The following is a 6,000-nucleotide window of genomic DNA, read 5'->3' on the forward strand; positions in this document are numbered from 1 at the left end:
TTTACATTAGAAGCACAAATAATTGTTTTGATCTGCATTGTGACTCTAGTGATGGATGGAATTCATATTACTAAAAGGCCTCCCCGATGGCGTGGTGGTAACGTCGCCGCCTTGAATTCGGGGGGGGGGGGTTCCGAGATCGATACCCGATGTAGATACATGGTGGTTTGGATCCCACTTTAAACTGTAGGTCCAGCCCCAATTAGCCTATACATACATGATAGTGCACTTAAGAACAAAACTTAAAGAAACAACTCATGTGACTAAAGTCGCAAAGTAGGTGATAGGCTTGCCCGATGGCCTAGTGATAATGTTGCCGCGCTGTGATCAAAGGGTCTGGACTAGATACTGGTGGAGGCACATAGTGGTTCGGTGGACCTGTAGGTCCAGTCCTGATTAGTCTATCCGAGAAGTTGATACAGTCTGAGAAAGTGGGTCAAAGTTATGAAGTTCAAACCTATGTAGGAGATACTGGAAAGCAACCATGAGTCTCTTGCTTGATATTATCTTTCTTACTTATTCGGTCGATGCAGCCCATTTACACAGTTTGATCGTAGGGTGTTTTAAATTTGTCTCATTTTTCGTTCGTTTCTTCAGCATATCCATTCAGTTGTCGGGGTGATACGTCTAACGAAGGCTGCCAATACTTACAGAGCTCCATCTCACGTCGAACATTACGCAATATACATGTAAAAATAATCTCAAGAGATTATTAAGATTAAAAAATTAATTAGTGACCTATGTTGAACTCTCACGGTGATGGCAAGTAAATCATTTCAGCCAAAAATATATTTTCTTCGAAAAAATAAGAAATATAGAGCATTATCCTTGAACGCTGCAATTTGTACAACAGCTGTGCGTTGCGCGCCACATAACTTTTCAGGATACTTGTCACAGCTTGTATGCTAAAACGTGCCACGGGGAGAGAGACCAAAATCAAGCTCTGGGGAACAAAATAAGTAAATATATTAGTTGTACTTACTCGTTGGACTGCCACGATAGCTGCGTAAGCTGTATTAACTCGTTCGACGAGCCAGGAGTGTCCAGCGTTGTATTTTTCAAAACGAGACTGCTTTCTGTTGAAGAATTCTCGTATCCGTCTGCTCGGATTTCGCGTCTGTCCCTTCCCGCCTCGGCCACTTAACCGTGTGAAGCACGCGCGCGTAGTAATAGTGCTGGGGGAAACCTTAGCGACACGTTCTTCGGGTTTTAGAGGTAGCCCGAATTCCGTTCCGTTCTTTCTCCACCTTTTCGCTAGGAAAGTTTGGCGGGATGACGTTAAACGCGCGGTTTGTCGGTTCGTGCAGAAAGGGGTAAAGGCAGAGCTACTTGGAATTGAACGTTTTCGGTTTTTCAGGAAGTTGGGAGGGGGTTGGAGGGGAGAGAGAGGGGGTTGACTCGGCAAAATAGGAAGCTTCGGGCGTTAAGTCCGCACCTGCGATTTGACATTCCCGGCGCTGATTGGCGGGAAAAAAAGTTACGTCAGTAAATGTGCGCGGAATTTCCTACTTTCAAAAATCAAATAATATCAGGACATTCACGAAAGGGGTGGTGGCGAATTTTCGTGTAAATCATGTTTGAACATCCACCATACTTTTCGTTGAGTTTTTCGTGACGTTTTTGCAATATAAGAGCGATTAAATCTTGTAGCTGTTGCTTCATCACTTCCCTGTAAGAATCGATATGAAAACCTTGGCCTTGTGTGGAACATCTGCTGTTTCACGGGTACAACAATGAAAAGCATTAAAGGAGGCAAAGAAATATTCAGAATTTTTACTTTCTCGCGCTAATTCCATGCGCTCGTTATTTGGCTTTGAGCTCTTTCCTTTAGCGATAATACTTTTTGCCAGTGGCGTAGCAAGGGCTGGTCGACAGCCCGGGGCCTCGCACCTGATGGTGTTTTGTGTCCCATGGCATTGATACGAAAAACGTAACAAATAGTAGTGGCTGGTTTTAAATTCTAGTTAAACGTTATAATTTGAATTAATACGTCAAATCAGAGCCATAACATACAGACAGGAGGGCCCTAAGCCTAAGGATAATAAATGCTTTGCCTTGTATTTTCTTATTTCTCTTGACCTTGCACTTCCAATTTTAATATTTTAACAATAGAGCACCTATAACTGCCACGGAGCAAGATGTGAGGCATTTAAGATTTGTTGATATTGAAACTGATTGTGTCGAAGGGGCAGCCTTGTAGCTAGATATTTTGGCAGAGTTGTGGTTTAACGGGCCTCGTCCACCTCTCTACTTGCATTTCTGATTTCAAAAGACAGTTTAGCATATTTAAGAATATTTCAGTTATGTCTTAGTGCTTGAAGAACATCTTTAAACTACTTTGCTTAAAGAAATTTCCGCCATTTGTTACAAGAATATACGTCTGCCAAGTGTAAATTTCTCCGTCGCATATTATTAAATATCATTTTCGTCAGTAATTTATTATTATTATTATTTAAATATAATATTTTGTTGACGTATCGTTTAAGATTTTGTGTCAATTCATCAATTGTATTGGAAATGTCTAATTATAACACCATTAAGCCTTGTTTCCATGATATGAAAAACTCAATATGCTGACCAAGACAGAAATTTATTTTATTATAAAACATAAACTAAACGTAACGTAACCTTCTAGCAAGGTCTTCTTCAGATTCTGCACCAAGTACAAATGTAACAAGGTACAAAACAGGACAATATATATATATATATATATATATATATATATATATATATATATATATATATATATATATATATATATATACAAAAATACTCCCCTTCAGACTATTAGAAAGTTGTTCTGGAACATTCTAGCAAGTGGCTTTCCCTTGTCAACTGCACTTTCACCTGAAAGCGAATGTGGTTGGACTCTTTATCTCACGCTCTTTTTCCTTCATTCTCTTCCTTCTTCTCTCCTCTTTCTCTCTTGTCCTTTCCACTCTTTCTAACACCTTCTTCCATTCTTTGTTTATATTCAGTCCCCCATTCCAGTTCATTGTGTCTTCTTCACCTTTCTTCACACAATGAACTGGAATGAGGCATTTTTATCCTGCAGTACCCACTTCGCTGACTGCATGGCGTTATGAGTGTTGCCTAACTCTCCGGCGATTAGAACTTTTCAAGATCTTCAGTTCAGAAAACGAGTATTTTCGAATTCAGATGGCTCATTTTTATTGTGCGAGACTGTACGTCTTCTTACATCATCACGATGATAATAATAAGTACATAGAAAGGAATAGTGGAACTAGACAAAAAGGGCTTGACCTAACCTTCGCCCTTCTACAAGGTTCGGGTGTGAACGTCACAAATTGATCCTGACATTGATTAACACACAGACCTCATTCGGCTAAGCTTCGAGTTCTTTTTTCCGGCTTAAACATGTCCTCGGGGCAGACCAATTCGGATTCACAGATCAGGTGATTGAATGCGCCATTCAGATGGAGCTGCTGACGTATTGACAATTCCAACCTCAATTCAACAATCGCTCTCTCTCTCTCTCTCTCTCTCTTTCTCTCTCTTTCGCCCTATCTGTCTTTCTCTCCCGTCAATAGAAAAAAGCCATCTCTGTCGTTAATTTAGCCTGGTCCGTTAATTGCATCTGCAGTATTCCATTTGCACACAGTAATAGCTACCAAGCCACGTGAGCCATTCGAATTTTATACCCATGTACAGTGGCCGGCGATTGGGTTCCAAAACTGATGGGGGGGCAAGGACAGTTTACTTTTTCTTTGTAGATAAGGTTTAGCATAGTGTGGGGGCAAAAGTGACAAAAAAGTGTGGGGGGAGGCAACAGCCCCCACGCCCCACTAATCGCCGCCACTGCCCATGTAAATACAGTATGGATATCAAGCAAACTAATAATAACAAATGTAATTAAGTCTTTTTTCTGCCACTTTCGTGTGAACGTAGCGATTTGTGTGAAATCTCCTTAGGTGAAACTAATGAAGGGGCAGTCACAACGATAACCCATACCGCAGGTCTGGATTCGAACTCCTGGCTTCGTAGCGCGATGTGATAACCACTCAGCATCATGCCCATTGTTCTGGACATGTTTCGTGCTTTCTATCAATCACTTTTGGATGTGTCTCGAAAATTAAGGCCACTTGTTTCACGCGAACAGGATGTTATCTGGATGTTTTATTTGATTGGGTATTAGGGTAAATTCTGAGCTAGAATTAGCCCAAATCTGGACATTATGCTGATACGTAATACCACACAAATTTGGATACGAAAAGAACATTCCTGTACTAGATTTTACATATCAATGTTCTCGTGTACATATGTGCTTTAAACATGTAAGCTACTCTCTCTCTATCTCTCTTAGGGCCCTCCCAGATGGTTGATTGATTGATTTGGTGTTTTAAGTCCACTGGATGCACACTAAAGCTAATCGGGACTGGGCCTGCGGTTTAAAGTGGGATCTGAACCACTATGAGCCTCCACCGGATATCGAACCCGGGACCTCTTGATTGCAAGGCGACGACACTACCACTGCACCATTGCGTAGTGGCAATGTCGTCACCTTGTAATCAAGAGGTCCCGAGTTCGATACCCGGTACAGGCGCATAATGATTCGGATACCACTTTAAACTGAAAGGTCAGGCACGATTAGCTTGTATGTGCATAAAGTGAAACTTAAAACCAAAATTAAATTGAATTCAATTTTCTCTCTCCTTCTCGCATACAAAAACGCACACAGACACAGATACACGTTTACATATCCGAAGAATGTAAGCAGAGTATGCACTGAATTTGAGCTTTCCTTTTACTACCACGGATAAGCACCGTAACTTCCTCAACGCAAATTGTCGTGGTGGGCGAGACACAAAGACTCTTAGTAAAGAGGCCTTCTGCGCTTCCGTGACTCGCTGGGTCATACAAAGGACCTACGAATATGCCAAGCCATGTCGTCCGGTTATGTTTTATATATATATATATCTTAATACTACATCACAGAGTTTGAGTCCTAAGAAATTTGTCTGAACGAGTAGACACTATGTATTAACCTTTCTATGTGTACCAAAACATGGTTGGAAATTTTTTAATAACATATGGTTCTTATATCCCACGAGTATACTGCTCTGGATATCCCATGGATATCCAACATTGGAGATCCTCTGGATATGCAGGACGGGAGATCTAACGGACGTCCAATAGATATCTGAAACTGGGTATACAGAAAGGGATATCCCAGGGACCTCAAACGGATATCCATACTATCCATGGATCTGTTCTGAGCATTGTAAATATTCCTTGGATATCCGGGCCTCCCGATGGCGCAGTACAACCAAGGGCCCAGGTTCGATACCCTGGTGGAGGCACATAGTGGTTCGGATCCCACTTTAAACTGTAGGTCCAGTTCCAATTAGCCTTATTGTGTATCAAATGGACTTGAAACATGAAATCAATCAATCCCTGGATATTTCTGTTGTATGGGATTGTGCAACATGTCTATACTGAGGATAGAACATGGAACCCTTTTATTACTAGACGACAGTGTTGATAACTGCTCCATTGGGCGGGGGATACGCATGGATGAAGACATTCTGCATCAGTGAAAGATGATTTTCACAATTGTTTCTATATTTATGCTGCCGACCTCTGTGGCTGAGTGGTTAGCACAGCGCACTATGACACAAAGAGCCCTGTGTTCGAATCCCGGCATGGGTGTTCTTTGTTATCCGTTCATCACATCGTCACCCATCCTTATCTTCGCGATTAGCCAAAGGTGGCAGAAAATCGAAGTAAAATAGACGAAATCAATCAATTATTTTAATCCTATAGGAACGTTCACCGAAATGGATACGTTCCACCGTGACACCGACTCTGTCCTAATGTATCCGAACGCGACAGGGAGGGAAACAATCCTGTGAATCTCGTGTTCGCGGCGATTGCCTGCGCTCCGGGACAAAACAGAAGTTACCTACCCTTTGATCTTCCCTTTATTAACCTTCCATGCGGGATAATTTGCTCACACGCTTAGCTGCGCGACAACAAAGG

At 41.7% G+C, this 6,000-nt stretch overlaps 1 protein-coding gene across 1 annotated transcript in view; it reads right to left on the reverse strand.

Moving 5' to 3' along the window:
- LOC145977782 (atrial natriuretic peptide-converting enzyme-like) overlaps nt 1-1,116 on the reverse strand; it is a 202,600-nt gene extending 201,484 nt beyond the window's left edge. Inside the window, exon 1 of the mRNA XM_083110058.1 lies at nt 983-1,116. The gene's annotated coding sequence lies outside the window, so the exon portion shown is untranslated. The remainder of the gene's footprint in view (nt 1-982) is intronic.
- Between the last annotated feature and the right edge of the window lie 4,884 nt (nt 1,117-6,000).

The sequence above is a fragment of the Lepisma saccharinum genome, chromosome 23 (assembly GCF_977018435.1).
Source record: "Lepisma saccharinum chromosome 23, izLepSacc3.1, whole genome shotgun sequence".
In the NCBI taxonomy this organism is placed as follows: domain Eukaryota; kingdom Metazoa; phylum Arthropoda; class Insecta; order Zygentoma; family Lepismatidae; genus Lepisma; species Lepisma saccharinum.